This window comes from Strix aluco, chromosome 5, assembly GCF_031877795.1.
Source record: "Strix aluco isolate bStrAlu1 chromosome 5, bStrAlu1.hap1, whole genome shotgun sequence".
NCBI classification, from domain to species: domain Eukaryota; kingdom Metazoa; phylum Chordata; class Aves; order Strigiformes; family Strigidae; genus Strix; species Strix aluco.
The window spans coordinates 31,949,800-31,971,555 of NC_133935.1; the positions used below are offsets into that span (position 1 = coordinate 31,949,800).

The 21,756-nt window shown below is 42.6% G+C and overlaps 1 protein-coding gene across 1 annotated transcript in view; it reads right to left on the reverse strand.

The window, feature by feature from the left end:
• MRTFA (myocardin related transcription factor A) overlaps positions 1-12,139 on the reverse strand; it is a 97,493-nt gene extending 85,354 nt beyond the window's left edge. The window contains exons 1-2 of the mRNA XM_074826731.1: positions 12,018-12,139; positions 3,116-3,179 (exon numbers count right to left, since the gene is read on the reverse strand). The gene's annotated coding sequence lies outside the window, so the exon portion shown is untranslated. The remainder of the gene's footprint in view (positions 1-3,115; positions 3,180-12,017) is intronic.
• Between the last annotated feature and the right edge of the window lie 9,617 nt (positions 12,140-21,756).

Here is a 21,756-nt window from a genome sequence, read left to right on the forward strand (position 1 = left end):
GAAATACTTTTCATTATTCGATATGTGTTTGAAGGAACTTTGTGGCTTTCAAGCTCATGGAACTCTGAGTACACAGAATAACTGATAATACCAAAGCTAGTTTTGAGAATCACAATGATATTCATAATAAACAATCCTTGCTCAAAAAGAATGAACACCCCACCAATTTCTTAAGTTCTTATTTAAGCTCAAAGCATGAATGAGGTAGACGTTCTCTAATTTCACAGGACCAGTGAAGCAGTTTACAGACACGTTATTCTATCATACCTCTCAGTTTGTTGAATTAATCATCTAGTTTGTGAGACCAAAGATGATAGCTACTGAAGAAATAACAATTTCTACTGAAGTTCAAAGAACAAAAGAGAGCAAGAAAGATGCGATGTTCAAGTCTTATGTGCCAATGGGTACACTTGTATATTTTAGGCCTTGGTCATGATATAGCTCAACATCATAATCAAAAGAGGAATCCAGCCTTCTGCTACCAAACTATTGGTTCTTGCTGCTTCCCTTTTGTCTGATCTAATGAGCGTGCACCCGCAGAGTGACTCAGGTCAGCTGAAACAGCAGACTATTAACTCTGCAAAGATTAGAAACCATTTTCTACAGGACCAGTTAGCTAGCTGGATGTGCCCTATGGCTGCACAATGACTAGCTCTGATGCAAAGGAAGAAGTAGGAGTTCCCAGCTGCACAGAGGTCTGATCAGCCTTTGCAACAGCAGCTCCCTGAAAGATCAACTTAACTGTAATGTCAAAGAGCACACTTCTACATCTAGCAGCAGTGCCAACTTAAGCAGTCTGCTACACATTCCCACTCTCATACCTTCCTCATTGTGAAACCAGCATAAATCTTACGGAGACAACATGTACTGGACCAGATGAAAAATAATCTAGAAAAAAAACACTCTTTCCAGAAGGATCTGTTCCCCAGAGTGGCTCACCATGGCCACAAAAACAGCTATGCCAGCAAAACAGAAAGAGCCGTGAAAGAGAGCAAGCCTGCACTGGTGCCAAAGAAATGCATGATGAACTACAGTGTGTTTAGAATAGGATTGCCTGTTTTCCACCACCTTCTGACTAACTTCCTTGCAATTGCTGTCTGATGCATTTTTTAAAATTTCCTTCATGTCGGAGGCAAAGCACTCCTCCCCGCCCCACGGGGGCAAGCAGATGAAGCAATGGATTCAGCCAGCAGCAAAGGCATCTGGCAACGGACGCCAACAACCAGTGGAAGCAGGGAGGCTGCAGCAAACTAGAAAAGGGAATGCTGATGATCTGCAGCCAGATGTGAGCTTTGACTTGGAAATTCATGGCAGGAAGACTGAGGGGCTGAGAAAGTATGAAGAAACTCATGCTGAATGTGGATTTAGGGCAGATTGGGACAAGAAAGTCATTGGTCAAGGGGAGTGTGGAAATAAGACCTCACAAGAAACAATATGCTTTCAAATCAGAAAATTTGAACTTTGGGACAAGAACTGGATGACCTAGGGCATAACAAAGTGATAACTTGGGCAAGGAAGATAGCTCAGGGAACCAATCTAGACTAAAAGAAAATAAATTTTAAAAAGGAAAAAAAGGAAATAAACGTAGTTAGATTTCAGTTCCCAGAACAAGCATTCATGTCAGCACAAAACAGCAGGCAAAACTGCAGAACTTAAGAATCTTAAGGAGTTTATGGCAAGGTTTTTTGGAAACTTACTTTTGTGTGTCTGAGGAAGTAGTTTTACATTTTATCTAACTCAGTCTGATCATGGGCTGTGACTGAGAGTCACCTCAGTTTGAAATTCTCACCTTCTCTCCTTCAAATCTAGTGGCTCTGCAGTCACAGAGCAAGTCCATTCAGCTTGCTGTTCTGATGGAAAGCTACACCTTGAAACATGCTTGTTTTCCCATCATGCTAGCAATCTGAACCCTGCAACCACAGGTTCATTAGATCTTATCAAAAAAGAAAAAAAAAAAAAACAGAGGAGCAGGGCCCACTGAAAAGTGACAACTTTCAGTTACCTCATGTTAGGTACAATGTAAAACCAAAGCTGAAACAGAGTCTGCAAGAAGTTTTCTGACTCCAGTCACATTCTTTAGTCATGACAGTATGAAACTGTCTACAGAAATTAAACCAATCTGAACTGACTTTGCCTCTCCTCCCCATCAATGGACACTGGGTGTGGAATCCAAATTTCTTTGAATTTATTGGCATCTCCTCATGCAGCTACCCAGCATGACATTCATTTAAGTGGAAAGTCCAGCAATTGAGACTGAGTTACCAGATCTTCTGTTCCCTTTTTCCCATACAAGAGCTGACTTTCCACCCCTGGATTTCCCCACTATTAAAAAATAGGTAAGAATTTTCATCAGTGATTCACAGAGAAGCATATATCAATAGTACTGTCTTGTCTAAGCTAATCAGTTTATTGAAAAGAAGTAGTAAGTACTCAAGAGGTACTCTCCAACATGTGAATTTAATGAATGTGGGTGAAGAACATGGTGGAGCAGTGGGGGAATTGGTACTGCTGCCGTTCTTTGCCAATTCAAAGCATATCAAATTCAACCTTCACTACTTTTTTCTTTGAAGCAACAATACTAAGAGCCAGCACATGAAGGACATCTAAACCAAGACTTTTGTTCTGGTTCTAGAACAGATTAAAACATTTTCTATTCTTTAGTATAAGACTCAGCCTGGGACCACAGACAATGTTTGAACATATCATCCTCTCTTTCATGTGCTACTGTATCATGGTAAGCTCAGTTACAGTTTTGCAGACATTACAGTTTTACTGTATAGATACAATTGTCTGCCTTTATATACTTGAATAAATCACTCTAGGGAGCCAAGTATCAGTAGCGCTGAAAAAGGTTTGCAACACAGTACCAGCTAACTTGTGACAAGTCTGACTAATCACTGGGCAACAGTGAAAAGTGGATGAGTGTGCCATTTATACTCTTACACTATAAAGTCCTTGCTGTACAGCTCTCATACCTGATGCTAGTACAAATTCAAAACATTCCATCTCTAACACACTACTACCCCTCATGTTTAGTGACCACAAGCAATTTTCAATTCAGCACATAAGAACAAAAGATGCAAAATAAAGACAGCAAAGAGAACACAATACATACCTTACTTACAGTTCCCACGGACAAACCCAGCTCATTTCCATGCCAGCAGCTCTCTCACCAATCACTGAAAGGGAAAACAGGACACAAATACTCAGAAATCTAAAATAAAAAAACAAACCACAGGCCATTTTCTCCTTTAAGAGTAAGGAGCAAAGTCCTCTATCTAGGACTCTTTATTGATATAATGTTTAATTCATTTGGCATACACAACAGAAGTTGGACTGAAATACCATAAAGACTGCCACGCTTGTATACACATACCCATGCTACTTGCAGAGCAGAAGTTTTACTTTAGGACTATTGGTTTGTCAGCCCTGAAGAATGCACTGTTTGAGATTTACTAAGCCAGAATATTCACTAAGCAATACACACAATCTTCCCATCCTTGTACTGAAATCATTCTTAAACATTGAATACTAGAAGTTGGAGACTGTTATGAGTAGTTCATTACACCATGTTATCCATCCACACAAAAACAGGGAAAGGTAAAAAAAATACATTTCAGAGATTTGTCAAGACTGCAATGAGAACCCCATTTGGGGGAGGGGGTGGGAACCATCATGCGCACCTTAAAAACTCATAAATGTACTGAAGTAACACACGACTTTTCTCTGGCAATACAGTTTTAACAGGTGTGCCCAGCAGTACTTGACTAGAAAATAATTACTTCGGAGGCTCTGGAAGACTATTGTCTCAAATAGCAACAAAAAGGGTCAGAAATTGACTTGTAGTTGCCATATTTTCACTCCTACATCCTTAGCCACCTTTAAAAAAAAAAAGAATAAAATCATCATATGAAGGTTTTAACACAAAGTCTCCATTCTATTTCCTCCTCTGAGCTTTTCAGACTTTAGGGCTTCCTAGACACCAGAAATACAGAACTGCGGTTGAGATGTCATGATATTCTGTCAATAAGAGAAAATAAAAGAAATCCAGGCACCTCCCCAGATACAAACTTCAGACCAGATGGACTTAGGACACAAACATCAACATAGCTGGAGTGGAAAACCAAACCAAACCAAAAAAAAAAAAAATAGAATAAGCTGTCCACTAGTTTAACATCAGAAGGAAGACCAATTAGACTGATCAATCTTTTCTGAAAAAAGAATGACTAAAGCTAGACACTTGGATAATGTCACAAAATTTGAAAGAATTCCCTGATCCCCAACAAATAAAAGAAGGTAGTTGTTTAGAAGCAGCTACAGGTAATGAATTGCATATCTACTTGGTCAACTCTCCTCCAGTTAACAATCTGCAAAAGGTATTTACAGTACTGATACAAATAAAAAAAAGTAAGGACACTACTACTTTAGCAGCTTCCCTTACAATCCCTTTCAGAGAATGTTTCAACTTTTCTTTGAATAAAATGTGTCAGCACACATTAATCACATCTCTACCACAGAATCAAGAAGTCATTCTGCCACCTCCTACAGTATTTGTCATCAAATCAATATTTAGAATTACTTACAATTACTTAATTAATTTAATGTAAGAACCCATAACAAGTAATTATTTTTTCTTTAATAAAGCAGCCAAACTGATACAAGTGTAATTAAAATACAATAATGATGCAAGGCCACAAAACCAAGTGTATACTTACAATATACTTTTTACAGAATTGCAGATTTCCCAAAAGGCAAGGCAAAACAGCCTCAAGAAGTCAAGGAAAGTCTTCCACAAAGATAGTAAACAATTAACCACTGTTAAGAGTTCGATATTCCAATCTGATGAACAAAGTGCCTTATATAACCCGATAAAATAATTTTGCTGGAACATTCTTCTGACAGCACTAAGCATATAACATCAAAATTTAGGTATGAAATGTTTGCTTGTGATGCTGTTGGGTTTTTAAATCACAAATTATAAATGAGTGACATTTATCCATATATTAATCTTTACTCCAGTGCAAGTTTTTGGCACTGTTTGGTTTTGAGTGGGATTTTTTTTTTTTTTAATTTCAGTGTTTGTTGGGGTGCAGGCGTTGAGACACAGGTACCCCCGAAACCACTTTTCACACATGAAAGTGTGGAGAAGTTAGAGATGCATTTCATTTGAAGATTACTGCTGGCCAATCCTTAATTTCCAGTAATCTTGGTTCACTGGATATTCTCTTCCAATTTAAGATTGCAACAGCACTGATTGAGCTGCTGCATTTAATTTCCAGCACTTAAGATCCATGTTCTCCTGAATCTCATTTGAGTCAAGACCGCTCCAACATTGAGCCTTTTCTTGGTCTGCCTGTCCCACCACCTGATACAGGGCCTCTGCTAGTCTTTTACAGAAATAGGACCCCATAACCAGTCAAACGAATATTTGTACTTTCTTCAGCATGTTTTTCTCAGGAAAACTTCAAACTGCTGAATATTCCAGGTCTGAAGAATATATCAGGCTATCCCTAACCAGCTGGCAGGCTGAGGCAGAACCTCTCTGTACACCCCCTGTTCTACATCCCTTCAAGGCACTCATTACCAGCAACTGGCCAACACAAGACACCAGACTGGACAGACATCTCACCTGGCGCAATACAGAAGATCTTAAAGTATTACCTCTTAACGTATGCATGAAGATCAAAAATACATATATAAACACACACATACACTCAGTGAATTTTGGCATCTTTGCATAAACTTAGCACTATCCTTCAGGAAAGAACATGCGTGTGTCTGTGTACATGCAAACACACACTCAGAAAACAGGACAAATTATTTCAATAACTTCCTTGCCTCAGTTTATTTACCTCTTCTGAGTTTCCAGCACTTCACAAGCCTTCTCAGGTGTCCAGAGACCCTTGTTCTCCCACACGTAACTCATTCTCCAGGACAGCATATATTTATCTTTCTCCATTAAGAACTAAAGTTTTATTCCAGATACTCTGGCCAATAAAAGGCCAACTTTAAAACTTTTAGTCCTATTTGTCGAGGAAGTTCCTGCTCAATCTTAGATGGTTAAAGTACTGCATCCTGCAATTTACTGCTTAGTCATCTGAACCCCAGCTAGGAGATAAAACTGGCTTGCAATAGGCATGGACAGTCATTGACTTTTTTTCTAATATGTGCACCATTAAGCTAAGAGATGTTGCAGGTATAACGTATTTTTATCATTATCCTTATTTAGTCACCCCATGGAATTTCAATCCAGCTTGAAGACGGAACAACAGAAAACTAAGACACACCCCACCTGAAAAATAACAAGTCAGACTTCATAAAAATTTAGCAGAACAGCCTTGCAACTGTAATGAAAGACAAGCTCTTTACTAGTTCTTCTATATTGCAGCGAGCAAGCAAAGATTAGTCTGATATTTGAAACATTTTCTGGCAAAATTCCAGTTAAACTGCTTTTTTTATTCTTTGCTTATGGCACAATCAAAACATTCCCCCAATGCTCCTTTTTCCTTTCACTATACAGTCAATGTAGGCAAAACTCTACTGTCCTAGATTTTCTGAAGAAAAAATAGTGTCATCTCTAAGAAATGCAGAAGTCTCATCTTGCTGATAAACTTCTCCATCCAATGGAAATGTTTATATGTCACTGTTTACATGTTCAAGCCAAATGGCTGCTATTCCAGTGATTACAATGGCTTATTGCCTTCACTGGGGACTTGGAGTTTGAGCACATCTGAACAACATAGAAACTCACTGACACGATTCACAAGCCTGATCTGAACATGCCAATGCAGAATTCATATCCCATCTTTCTAACAGCCATACTACCTCTCAGATGGAGACTTTGAAAAGATTCAGACTCCAAGTGATCTGTTCCTGTAAAGCACATCAGACAGGATGTATGAGAGAGAATTTAGTGACACAGTTATATTAGGCCTAACATTAACTTGGCCCTACCAGTCACTCAGGGAAACCTCTCAGGTTTGAGTCCATCTTACACAGTGGAATAGAAATTAAGTTACAATACAGACTATAGTCACATTCTCTTGGGAAACTCTTTATATTGCTATAAAAATCAGAAGAGAGGGCAAAAATAATTTTTAAAAAAAAAAAAAAAATCATTTGAGTGGAGTCTTTCAATGCTTTTCCAAAAGTTTCTTCCTGAAGGAAGAAAAGTTTCCCTGTAATTGTCAGAAAGTGAATCCTGTCTCATCTTTGCTCAGAGCTGTACCTTCACACATATAAACAGTTACAGAAAGAATGAGTTCATCATAACATGGGTATGGCTCTGTGTAAAGGATGATCTCATTTGAGTAAGCCTAAATAGGGTGTCAACCGTATGGATCAATCGTGCAGTGAAGACATTCTCAGTGTCTCTACCAAACCACAGAAAGGGCAGAACTCAAGGAACTGCAGTATATATACACCCCCTCCCTAGCATGGCTAGAACTAGTCATAATTGCTTTATATTACAGGAAGCATTAATTTGAGGTTGAAACAATCTGTGATGTAGGCTCCTGTCCCAAAACAAAATTAATTTCACAAAACTCAAGATATCATTTCAGTCTTCTGTTCCCGTAACATGAAGGTACTCTGAAGATGATATATAGTCAGTGCATTTCTTGTCTCACTGGATGATGGCAAAACAGGGAATTTTCTGCATTGCTTTACACCAGAGGCTCCTGCATTATGGTACATACACACTTCAATATGCACCCACGGCAAGCAGAGACAGCAGCAGCTCCTGAGTGTGTCCAGGGGAAAATTTCTATTTCAGTGCCACAGAGGCAGACCCCAATGATCACCTGTTAACAAATAACGTGCCGGTGCATGCAGCAGCAGCTACCACGCTGCTTCTGCTGTGCTCCACAAAAACCCTGCCTTTCTGGATCAGCAGGGCCAAAACAAGCTGAAATAGGGAGCACAAGTTAATTAAAAAGGATAAGTAGAAGTAGTCAACATGTTAGTTTGTGGTAGAAGAGCAAAAGCAGACGGATGGTATGAGGTTAAGGTGCCAAAGAAAATCCCCAATTAAAAGCTCAGCCTTTAGCTTTCAAGATTTAAAAAGACTTGTGACTGTGTTAAATTTCACCTCCTTACAGAGATGTTATCAATATGGCTATGTGCCTAAATCCAAAATATTTCGTCACACAAGAATAACGATGCTGCACACACACAAGAAAATGGGGGAGGGAAGGGGAAAGGAATGCTGCACAAACTGAATTCATTACTTCAATTTCTGAAATATAAACCAATCTGTTCTAAACAATTACAGTACCTTGCTCAGTAACAAACTCCAAAATTTATCTGTGTGGAAAATAGGTGTCTCATATCAGAAACAGAAAAGGATCAAAGAAAGCAGATACTGTTACTGGCATTGTTTCTTGTCTGAAAACATAGTATCAGACTGATGGCAGATGCCTGTGTAAACTGCATGCACCATTTGCCCTCCACAAGGACAACCTGCATTTAAAAATCTCAAGACACTGACTGACCACTACGGCATACCTAAGCCTGGTAATGTAAACTGTCCTCACCCCAATGCCATTCATTTCCCTTGAAGAAGCCACTTAACAGTGTTTGCACTCCATAAAGCACTCAAAGGAGAGAAGGTAAAATATACACATTAACCACACACATTATGTCCCTGAAGGACTGAACAGAGTATTTGACAAAGGAATGAGTTCCTGAATTCACACAAACTCATCCATTACATCTATTTGACACACATACATAAAAAAAGAATCACAGGAACAGTTTTAAACTGTGGTTCCAAAAATGTTCCCTTTAGCTGTAGCTCTTACTAATCCGCTTCTACACTCCCTCCCCTCCACTCTAGCTATGCATTCCTTCAGCCCTCCCCCATCTTTCACTTTGGGGGCTGAGGAATAGAACATGAACAGATTAAAAATCGGGTCTCTAACCTGGCTCAGCATGCAGCCCCACACACATACCATCATCACTGAGGTGACAGCACACGGTGGGGAGGGGAAAAAAAAAAAAAGGCAGATGGGAATATGAGCTGTTTAAGTCAGCCCCACCACTAAAAGAAACGTCTGTGTAACCACATCCTCTGTTTTCTGTCTCAGTTCAGCAATGTGTCCAGCAGGAAATAATTAGATTTGGCTTTCCCAGAGTAGGTGCTTGACGGTTTCAGAGAACTGAACAGTTGCTTTTTCTGCTTCCTCTTCAACAGTTTCTCAGGAAAAGACATTGACCCTCAGGACACAGTTGATTTTAAAAAAAAAAAAAAAAAAAAAATCTTTAAAGGAAGAACATTGTGTAATTATAATAAGATTTACTAATTGTTACCTCTTTTTACACAGAGGAAATCAACTGTATTCCTCAAAAAGAACCTTAATCATAATAGTGAGTTATCAGCAAGTAAACAGACATTGAAACAGCCCGATTATATCATCTACAACACAGGAAGGACAGGTGGGTATGGAGAGTAAAGACAAAAGACTCTTGGAATTGATATGAATTGTGCTTTTGAGGTAAAAATCATATATGGAGACACCTCACACACTCCAAATGAGTGTAACAATTAATCCTGTTGCAATGTTTTGACACATCCTAAGAATTTATCTACTTTCTGCTCTAACATCCAAGACCTTTTTGCTCTGATTCTCCTCTATATCTAGTACAGCTACCCTCTCCCCCCACCAAATACCACACAGTAATGTAATCATGGCTCAACAGTAAAGGAAATTCAGTAGGGCTTTTTATTATTATTATTAAGAGGTATCTTGATTGCCTGAATGTACATTTCATGTGGAGGTTCAAGGATGAAAGGATCTGTGAAAAATGCTGCTGTTTATCATGCCAGCAGAAGCCAGAGTTATAAAAAAAGGTCACAAACAGATGCTCCTCCCCAAACCCAAGACTTTCCTATTATTTCATATTCATGGGGAGGAAAATTTAAAGACTGTTTTTGGAAAAAACCCATATTCTCTTAGCCCTATGTCAAAACGTCTTCTGTACTCCCTCTCTTTGCATTTCATTTCATTATCTGCTTGTTGCCTGAAGATTTGGGGGTCCTCTCCCATATGATGTTAGAGTGGATGGACTAAATGAAATAGAAATTAAAGCTGCTTCCGCAACCATTGGAACCAACAAACACAGCAGTACTTACATTTTGTACAGAACAATATGATGCCCAAGAAGCTATAACTAGCAATATTTCACTCTTTTCCTGAAATCACATTTGGTATCTAAATTATAAGCGAGAAAGGACTGAAAAGGGCTCAGTACGTTAATACCTGGTAATTAAGAAGGGCAAATTTGCCTACTTATGAAAAGCATATGGCATTTGCTTTCAGCCCTGAGACTCTTTCTCCTTTCAGCAGAAAGCATGAATCTAAAGAACAGAAAAGGAGTTCACAGTCAGCTTCAGATCATACACTTATTTTAAAATCTATTATTAGATTCTATTTAATCACAACTATTAGATCACTCATTTAATCACTGCAGTAAATGGGAACAAAAGGGTGTCCCTCTCATTTCATATTCAGAAGTGATTGAAGTATTTTTGGAAATACTTATGAAGACCAAAGGCATTACGCTTCTAGCAGTTCTACACTATGGATTTCAACAGTGTCTTTACTGATGGGTTTTGTGCAAGCAGCACTTTCAAATCAGTGCTGAAAGGCTGTTTGTATATTTACCTGAAAGTAAAACCAACACACAATTAGAAAACACACTTTCAGTAAGTCAGTTATGCCATGGCTAACTAGCCTTGATGTCAAATGCAAATTTAAAATAAAGACAGAATTGCATACTGGATTTTCTCAATGCCCACGCTGGAAATGTTAGGATAGACACATTCAGCATAGAATAGCTACATTTTATACTTTCCAAATATTCAGACCTGTGTCTTCAAATCCTACCAAGAAATAAAAAGCACATTTTGGTTTCCACGGTCCAGCAGCGAAGCTACAGACTTAAACAGAAACATTTTTAATGCCTTCACGATGTATTTTCTATTGCTGGTAGATTAAGATGCAGTTTCATGGCAGAGGCCCTGATATTATCTGGACAAGCATGATACAAGAAAGTAAGTGCTATAAGCAGCAGCAGCAAACCTGAAACCCCTTATTCAGCCCACTCATCTTGTAAAACAGAACCACACAGTTAGCACACAGTTGCATGATGCAGTATAAGGGTACACAGAGGTAGATCATAAAGGCCTCCAAGAGGGTATTTCCACTTACACGCATAGCAAATGGTCAGAGTTGTCATCCTTGATCGGGGGATATGTGAAATTACAGTCCTCTTTGATACCAGATTTTACAGTCCACAGAGGGAGATTAGTTCCCACTGGAGACACGGATGTTACCTTAACTATGCACCTAGGCACAGCACGGACAAGCATCTTCTCCGTGGGGAAAATTAACCCCACTTACCGTGCGTGCATGGAGCAGTGGGCATAGCAGGAGATTGCTGCTGCACAAACCCTTGTAAACTACTGTCACCACTACCAGGCCTGTAAAATCGGTGAGAGAGCACCGAAAAAAACCACCGCCGACCTACTAAACGCGAGACGCTCGGGACAAGAGAGGGGAAACGTGCGCCGAGCCCCTCTCAGGGAGAGAGGGCGGGGAGAGGCCGGAGCGGGGCAAAACCGAGCCAGGAGCCGAGAGGAAACGAGCGCGGGGGTTTCAGAGGGGGCGAAGCCAGCCCACGGCTGGAGGGAGCGGCCGCGCACCCCGGAAAGGGGAGGCCCCTCGGGGGGGGCCGGGGCCCCGCGGAGCGGAGCTGTCCAGCCGCACCGGGCACCCGCGACCGCCGGCGCGGGGGCACAGGGCGGGGGATGGGGGGCGGCATCAAGGGCACGCGCTGCCCCTTCCCCCCCCCCGCACCAACGGCCGCCGCTGAGGAGAGCTGCGAGCGGCGGCGCGACACTCGCGCCGGGGTGGGTCCCCGCGGGCGGGCCCGCGCCCGCCCCCACCCCCCTTTCTTCGCTCCTGGCGGCTGAGGTCGCCTGGCAGCTCCCGGCTGAGCTGGAGCTCCGTACTCACCCGGTCACGGTTCCATCTCGCTGTGACCCCGCCCGTCCCTGGCGGAGCCACCGCCGCCGCCGCCCGCCGAAAAGGCGCCTCCCCCGAGCCTGCGACCCGGCCTCGCCACCGCCGACCGGCGCCTCGCAACCGCGGAAGCGCCCGCCCCGCGCCTCCCTGCTTCGGAGACACGCGCCGGGCTCCGCCAATCAGAGCAAAGAGGCGCGGATGAGCGCCACCGGGGCTCGCCAATGGACCGCGAGCACCTGGGGAAGCTAACGGGCCCGAGGCCGGGCGAGGGGGCGGGGACAGGGCGGGCACCGCGTGCCTGACGGGGTGGACAGCCAATCAGAAGGCAGGGATGATGTCATCGGTGGAGGGTGGTGGGACGGGACGGGGCGGGGCGGGCGCGGGGAGGGGCGGGTCCTCGCCCTTAAAGGGATAGCGATGGCCTTGGGGCCTTCGTTTGTGTTGGGTGGCGGGTCGGTCACGGGGCAGGCCGGTGTTTAACAGTTATTGGGTTTATGTTTTTATTATTTGATAAGGAGATATTTTCCAAAAGGCGCTGTAGGAATGGCATAGCAAAGGTATGGCTGATGCCAGTGGGTGAGCGGGCGGGGCCCCCGAGGCCCTGAGATGGCACCGTGGGGCCAGGCGAGGCCCAGCGGGGCAGCCCTGAGGGAGGGCAGCGTGGCACGGACCTGGCTGCCCCTTTCTGCCTGCTTCCCCCAGCCCTGAGAGCTTTCCAATGCAGCCCTGATCCTTGGGATGGGTCTGGGTGTGTGCCCTGCTGTGGGGGAGTGGGAGGTCCCTACCAGAGGGGGTGAGGAGAGGCTGGGCGCCATGTTGCCATTGCTGTCTGACCTGTGACTGAATTGGAAGTTTCAGCTGATCTAGAGGTTTCAGATGCCCCTCCACTGGCTGAAACCTCCAAACGTCTGACCAAGTGATGTGCTGCTTCTCTCGGAGAAGTGTGTTATTTCTTGATTGAATATGAAGCAGAGAAAAGAAGTTGCAAATGGGTGAAATGCCCATAATGAAAACTTTGGTTAACTGGGGCAGGATTGTCAAGAAGATAGAGGAATGATGCCTACCTAAAGAGCGGGACAGAGCAGCATAGACTATTATAATATCATTATAGTCAGTGCACTTTTACCTACAATACTATTCTCACCCCTGCTTAGGGTATCTCAAAAGGACATTACAGACATGAATCATGTCAGAGGCTGTAACAGTGCTCGGTGAAGGATGGTCTCACTCTGTGAAGCTGAAAAAATTAGGATCACCTTTCAAAATAAAGAGGGCATGAGGAAGGTATGCAATAATAAATGGTATAAGGAAGGCATGACTGACCTTTCCTTATTCTCTCATGTAGTCAAAGAACTAGAGGACATGATATAACTGTGAAGCAATGTATGTGAAGTAGTTAGGAAAAAATGTTTGTACCATGTACAATTAACCTATGAAATTCATTATAAGAAGCTTGATGATACAAGAATGTTAAGAAGAATCAAATACTTAGCCAGTGGCTGCCATTCAGCCGCTATCTCACCCTGGTTTCCAATCCTGACATTTACAGCATTTTGCTTTTCATTCCCAGGGATCCAGTTCAGCTTTGGCCATGCACATAAATCTTGATGTAATGTAATCCTTCTCCATGCTCTTTGACAAGGTTAGCCCTCCAGAGGTAGTTTAGTGAAAGAGTAAAGTCAAAAACATGAAGCATTCCCATGGATGATGGTAATTCTGAGAGTTTTAGGTTTAAATGACAAGTCAGGAATATTTACCTTCCTTTACTCCCATGTTTTCTAAGAATAGCTCTTTAGGGATCTGAGAGAAACACTCTGAGTGGATGAGAAAGCATGGATGTCTTTCTGTTTTACATCGCTGGTTTTAGCAAGAATGGTGCAGGGCTTGTTCTTGAAATCGTTTGCTTAGGAGACGTGTTAATAGATCTGTTTACAGTGTGGGCAGAGAGATGATGTGTCCAAGGGCATACCACAAACTAATGGGAAAGCTCACAGCTATGCCCATATTTTCACTTCACAAGCCAGAGTCCTACCCACCAGGCTATATCTTCCTTCAAACAGATGAACATTTAAGAGATGGAAGCCTTTCCCCCTATTTCTGTGCTTAGGTTTCATTGGTTTGCTAATGTCTCTACTGGTTTACATACTCTACGTATTACCGATTGTTTTCAGTACCTACTACTACATTTTTCTAAATCTCCAAAGGTCTTTACAGCCCTTGATAAAAATACAGTAGGGAAAAATAGAAAGCAAGAAATCTGCTTGCTCGTAAAAGCTTTCTGTCTTCACCGGGAATAATGAAAAGTGAAGAACACATATTACATGCAAGCTATATTTTTTGTTTTAGTTTTCAAGGCCTCTTTGTTATTTTCAGTAGCTTTCAGTTTCCTTAAGACTTATAAAGTATGAACTAAATTCACATTTTCTTAACAGATGCATAAGAACAGTCTGCAGTATTGGTAAAGGCAGCAGATCAAGTATATTATATGACTTCCATTTGATTTAATGTTAGATGAAGATTTATATCGAACAAAGAAAACACCGGTGAGGTGTAACAGAATACAGCAGAATTCAATCTAGTTACAGTGGGACTAACTGTAAGTGCAGACTAATTCTGAACTTTACTGCAGAATTACAAAATCAAGTTACTTTTGGGTGCCTACCATGAGCAACTAAGCTTGGAATCTTGTACAGAAATATTTGATTTTTCCTAACTTGCTGTCTTAGTCATCACTGATTTAGCATTACATTCAGCTTTGCATTTGGATTTCCTTTCTCTTTAAAGAAAAGCAGGAAGAATGGGGAAAAAACACCAAAAGAGAACAAAGCTAAGAGTGTTTCTAAAGATGAATTTCTTAAAATGGCTCAATGCTAAGCTTAACCTTAAAGGCTGGATGGCCTTCAGCCATCTAAAGATGACTCTGCTTAAAACCATAAGCTATTAAGGAAACCTTAATGACCCAACAACTCAGAACTTGCCTAATAATGTTTATTGTCTAGGCGTTAGGCTGATGGACAAATCATCTCCTGATGGAGAAAGAACTGGGTTGGCACAGCTAACTATTCCAGCTTAGTTTTTTTGAAAGTAATGAATTCTGCTAACTTGGCTTCTGACTAGTTATACGCGTCTTAGTAGCTCAGCAAGATCCCAGGTTTTCCAGTGGTTTGCACGGGCCACAGCAGCAGATGCTCACGTGCACAAGCAAGAGTGTGCAGGGACTTTCCAGCACCCTGGGGAAACTCCTCCCAGAGGCACTTGGCCAAACAGGGGTGATTGCCAGTCCTGGGCTCAGGCAGGGCCTGTACACCAGCTGCCATGGCCAGGTTCCTGCAGGACACTGACCTAGGCTACAAGGGAAGCCACCTCTGTGGTGCCTCTGCCCCAGCAGCTCTGGCGAGCACTTGCATGTAGATGGTTTCAGCTGGGCCATAATTGCCTGCATCACGGCTGGATGAGTTCTTCCACCAGACCAAGCACTGTCAGCCACTTGATCAGCTCAGCTTCTGTGTATGGCCTCAAGCCAGAGCCTACACTTCCCTCTCAGGCTGCAGGGCAGAGGTTGACAAGGAGGGTGTGCCTGGCAGGGATGGGCAGGGAAAGGAATAGCAGGGTTCAAAAGCAGGTACTGGAGTTCGTGCATGTGTACTTGAGTACACAGGAGAAGTAGTGGGCTGTAGATGCTGAAGATTGTGCTCCTTATGGAGAGCAGAGGGGTGTGAAGACACTTCTCTGCACATGGTCCAGCTCTGAGCAGGCAGCTGCTGCAACCACCTGGGGTATTACTGCAGTCCTGCTATATTAGAAGATGCTGTGGGAGCTTTAAAGGCAGCAGTTGAGATGGGGTTGTGTTGTAAAACTGGGAGGAGATGGTATGTTCTCAGCCTTGTTTAATCAAGTCCTGACAAGCAGGAATAAGAGATGACTGGAGGAAGTACCTAACATGATTCTCTGCCTTCAGAGAGGCCAGTCACTTGCACTTTTTTAACTGAATCATGTTCTTTATATGCTTTCTTTCTTATTTTCCATGTCGTGCACATCAGTGGCTGGTTGCTGTCCTATAATCCCCACAGTACAAGTGCCTCTTGAGAAAGGATTTGGGAGAGGACATAAACATCTTACAGAGGTAGTTCAATGCCTGTGTTCAAGGCATTAGCGACAACCCATTTTCCTATCTTACTAAGGATTTTCTGTTTTGAAATGGGTCATCAGTTTCAATTTGGTAAACATCGACATATTTCTATCAACGTAAGCTTTGCTGGGCAAGCAATCTACCTTCCTTTCTGTTCTTTTCAAGAAAAGAGGATTTTGTGTGCTCAGATGCTCAAAGAAAAAGTAACATATAGAAAAGGAGAGCAAAAGAAACTGAAATCTTTTTAAAAGTATGTCCTTTTGGCAAAAATCAAGCACAAGAATTTCCAACAAATTGTTTGAGGAAGTAGTAAGTGCATATGAAAAGTGTGTGGACTAGTAGCAGAGTTCCAGTTTAATAATTATAGTGTCTTCTATCAAAGAATACATAAATTATTAACTTAAGACTGTGGCGTCCAGGTTGTGATCTGCAGGGGTAGAAAAGTGTTTACCGTAGTAAACAACACAGTTTACAAACTCATCGGTTCAAAAGTGCAGTGATAAAGATACGTTGTGGTTTATGAGAAAAGTTAAAGGTTGACTGTAATCTGTTGGTCTGAAAGGAGTGGAACAGACACCAGCTCGTTTCTGGGGTTATTGTAGTATTTTTCTGCTTCCCATAGATGGAGCCAAACTCACATCGTCCAGCTGTGTATGACTCACCAGCCATGAACGCGGCTTCCCCAAAATCACAGAGAACTGTGTAGTAGGAGAGTTTGTCATGTGTCCCCAAGCCCCATTTCCTGCCCATTCCCCTAGGCTGACTCTAATAATGTTTCACTGTCTCCCAGGTCTGTTCCCACAGTGCAGTGGCAACAGGCAAATGACACACAAAAGCAGTAATCCAACACTGGCCTTCCCATACAGCTTGAGGGGAAATGTTTTTCAGATGTTACAAATATTACCTTTCTAACTACATTTTATATCACAGCTCTGGTTATTGGTCTATTCTTCTTTATACTGAATGGATAAGGCATTTAAAAAGGTCTTAGGAAACATGTTGGGGGGGCTTCTTCCTTCCACTGTGATCCTGGGCAAAATTCTGATCTGGCCTTCCACTGCAAAATGTTTGGGATCTATGGATATAATGCAATGACTTGTAATAGGAAGTAGGAACTTCAGAGAACAGAGGAGGACTCTACAGTCTCTGCCACCCGTGAAGGTGGCACCTTCACCTAAATTACAGCAATTTAATCAAAAAACTGCATAAGGAAGACACACACAACTATCAGCCAAACAAGGATAAGAGCATTACAGGGTAAGGAGTAGGCATTTCCAGCCTTTGGGAGTAAGAAATCATAGCTACCTTCCTGACAGCCACTCAAAGTTCTTTGCTCACTTCAAGAGCCAAGGAAGGTGTCTTCACAGCTGTGTTCAGAACAGCGCAAAGCCACTCATGTCCCAGTAAGGAGCAAGAGTAAATACTTCCACACTGATTTTACTTACCCGGCAACAGGTTTCGTTACACTGGACTTGAAAGTGTTGTGGAAACATCTGAGGCAACTTACCATATAGACAGAGTGCCCTTTTGCTAGCCTTTTGTTTTTAAGCAACCGAAAAGCAGATGATTTTCTCAAAAGACCATTACATTTAAAGGGCCAGTCTTGTTATCCTGCTATTCAGGGTTCAGACTGAATCACGAAAAATGAATTCAAACATGAAGACTATGTGTCAATAATATGCCAGTGATACAACTGTGCGACTAATGGGAGAAGAGGTCTGCATCCGTTTTTAAATCCCTGTGCTTCTATGCCTACAGTTGCATTTACAGCAGTCACTGTACTTTATCCCTTTCACAGAGGTATGTGGAGTGCAGCAAGAGCTTGTGACAATCAAATAGTTGAGGAAGTTGGGAAGGGTCTTCTGGTGCCAGACCAGTCTTTTGGATGGAGCCTCCTCTTCCAGTGGCTTGCTGTGAAGAAGGAAGAGGTGCTGGAGCCCACTCACATTTAGCACATCCTCATCAGGACTGTTATTTCCCAGATGCTGCTCTGACTCCAAAGTCTGCTCTTGAAAGAGTTATGTTCTCCAACTTTCTTTCGTTGCTAGAGAAGGCACAGATGGAGGATTTGGAAAGAGGAGATTTGATCCCCACACAATCCCGGGACTCCCCAGAGAGGTGAGTAATCAGCATGGGGAGAGGAAGTGTGTGACACTCACATTTTTATTTTGTTTAGATGTTTCCCGTGGAGCAAGTGAGTACAAGAGGATCTTTGGTTTTCTCTTTGCAATGTCTGGGTCTGATTTCAGCTGCAATGTCATCCCGAAAGAGCTGACTCATCCAGCAGGGCTGCAGCTCCAAGGAACACATGCAGAGGCTGGGAAAGTTCAGAGCTATTTTCAGAGCTTGGGGGAGTTGCACCGTGGGGTCCCACTCTCTGGAAGAGGTGCTAGACAGAGAGCGTGCTGTCCAAGAGCATCTGAGAGGCTCAGTAAAAACTGGGCACTGCCATGACCCAGCAGGCTTCAAAGCAAACAGAGGGCAAAGGCACAAAGTAGAGGAAAACAATCGCCATCCACTGGGAAAGTGTTTCTTCAGTGTTTTGATCTTACCAATCACCTTCACATAGCTTAGCTGTGTTTAAATAGTCCCTGGAGCAGGAGTTCAGCAGTGCCCAGGCAAGGATGGTCCACAGGGAAATTGTGAGGCATGGCAGAGCACTCTGAGTACTCACCAATCTGACTGCAGGTTCCTTTTCTGCCTCAGTTTACCTTTATCTGTTTACCTCAAACCAACTACCAGGCCTGGTATTTCCAAAACCGTAGTCTAGGTAGGGCTTGTTAACACAACATTTAGCCTTCCAGCCTTAATAGCAAGATTTACAATTGTGATAATAAACATTTTTAAATGTGATTCAAAATATGTATATTAAAAGCAGTGGAGCCGAAAGCTCTGGAAGGAAATTAGAGTATTCTGATTTATGTCTGAGAAAAGAGGAATCAAATGAGAGGAAAAAAGAACGAGTGCTTAATGCTCTCTGGGGAAGAGCAGCAGTCTCTCAGACAGGCCTGATGTTCCTACAAAATAACAGATCCAGGAATGAGCATCCCAGAAGAAAAAAGAGACATGGACAAAGGGAGTAGGAATGCAATTTAAGTGGAGCTGCTTTCCAATTTCCCCTGCCCGTGTTGCAGCACAACACTGAAACTGAGCAGATGAACTTGCTCCCAAAGAAAGACATCCTTGTGTGGCAGAGTTGTCCTGCAGACACCAAAGACTATTCCAGCTGCTGGCAACATAGCAAGAGTGATGGGCTCCTGGCCAGGGCAGTCCTGATGGAGCCCACGTAAATCAGAGAAGTGCCTGTGGGCAGTTGGTTAGCACAAGGGACTGCTCAGCATCTTGGATGCCTACACTCCGCAACTGACATTTGCAGGGAGCCATTTGTCAGTCAGAGTTAAACATCTGGTTAAAGGGCCTGATGATAGAGCACTCTCTGCAGAGCTGATTTCTCCAGAAATGTGCATGGTGCCAGTATGTAATGTCAGGAGGCAGCTTTGCCTGAAATATCCGGGGGAACTCATTTCAAAAAACTGGATACTGGACAAAGGCCGTAAGTTGGGAATTGAAGGACAGATATGATTAGAGAGAGGGAGAGGCTGCTATGCTGAAGCCCCCTGTGATTATGTAGTTTACAGGGAGACATTCAGAAAAGGGAGCATAATAGAAAAGCAGAAAATACTGAAAACTATAAAGGTGCTCTTTTGGGTGCTGCTTGCTCCTATACTGAATGAGGACTCAGTGAACCTGAAAGTTGACACATTTTAAAATGGGTAACAGGAGATGTGTTTATTACAGAATAATGTTACATGTGTACAGGAAATGTATTTACTACAGAATAACGTTATTTGTGAGAGTTTCACAGACCATCATTGAGAGCAAGAGTCATCTTAAGTCTTAAATAGGATTAGAAGAGGGGAAAAAAGAGAATAATTAGAGGTTGCTACTTTTATTCTCTCTGTCATGTTTGAGGGATAAAATCCCACTAGCTCCAGGGCATAGAGCAACCTCAGAAAGCCCATGACTAGAAATAACTTCTTGTGTGGGCAAATTACCCTATTCTTCTCTTGAACTTTTCTGGGAGTAATCTTCTGCTGATTTCTGTCATAGATAGGATAGTAGCCTGCAGGAGTATTCACTTCGGTATGTTTGTTACTGCTGGGGTGTGTTAGTAAAGGTATGAACTGGAATTTCAAAGACAGCTTCCAAGCCACTTTCATTGGCAGAAAAACAGTGTGACAGACGTAAATGGAGGTATACTGACTGACACGTTTTTTCCACCACTCGATTCTATCCCAAACATAAGAAAACAAAATATTAAATCTGTGTTTTGTGACTGTGTTTCTTTTTTCACAGTCTTCAGAGCATCTCTTAGGCTAGTATTGGCCAACCTTGTATCTTGGGCATCATCTATCTCCTGGAGATTGTCTGCATCTCTATTGCCATTTCTGGTATAGTGAAGAAATCCAACCTTTTCTGGTGCCACCATGTTCTAGATGTCTTCAATCTTTCCACAGCGGTTCATCTTTGTGATCTGTCAGTGTATGGGCAGTGGGGTCTTGCACGCTGGGACACCCCATATTCACTCCCCCTGCTATGGATGTCAGGAGTTCTCCAGCACCCTTATTCTCACCGCTGGGTCCATAGACTGACATTTAGCCTCTGTTCACCAATCTTCTCCCTAAGATGTTGGAAGTCCCCTCTTGCTGACTATATCACTTGCCTCCTGTGGGCATGTCCCCATCAGCATTACCCTGGTTTGGCTCCATGGCAGGTTTATCTTGGCCCTGATGGTGCCAGAGGTTGTGGGATTCGCTGTCCCTACTCTGGCTGTGTCCTGTAGTGAGTGACCTTCACCCCTCACAGGGTGCTGCCTGCATGCAGATACTCCAAAAGATTAAGTCTTTTCTGTCCCAGCTGTCCAGCAAAGTGAGCCACACAAACTGCAGTTGCTGTAGGTCTGGTCTTCTCTTATCTGCTGAGCACAGTATCACTTTGCTGCCATAGATACATACAACCTCTGATCCTCATCTGCTCTTGCACCTGAAATGTGCACATCATCCTGGGCCGTGCACTGAGCTGGCTCGTCTCTCCATGTACTTGGTGGGTTGTGAGAGCTGTCACTGGATCTCTCTGTCAAGTCAGTGGCCCAGGACTGGCAGGGACTGACCACGCTTTTCCCAGGAGGCAGATAGCAAGTGAAAGAGTAAAAGTATTCATTCTAAAGGGGACATTGAATATTGCGTACAGATGCCTGGAGTCCAGAAAGACTTCAAAGGTGTGTTTAATTTTCCCTGGTGAATCCACGCTTTAAAATGTTTAAACAAATCAGATGTATAATTTGGTAGAATGACAGCTATATATATAGAAGAGAACGGTGATAATAATTCACAAAACTTTGGAGGATATAAACGTCAAGGAAGGAAGAGTGGTTATGGTGATACTAGTATGACAGCCAGGAGGACTCATGCGAATTTGAGAAAAGGAAAATTTTGGCTCAGTGTAAGGAACAAAAATATAAACTAAATAAAGCGACCTAAAATAAGTAACTGTACAAAGCCTAAGAAACCAAACAAAACCTTTCCTCCAAGCTGTTATTTT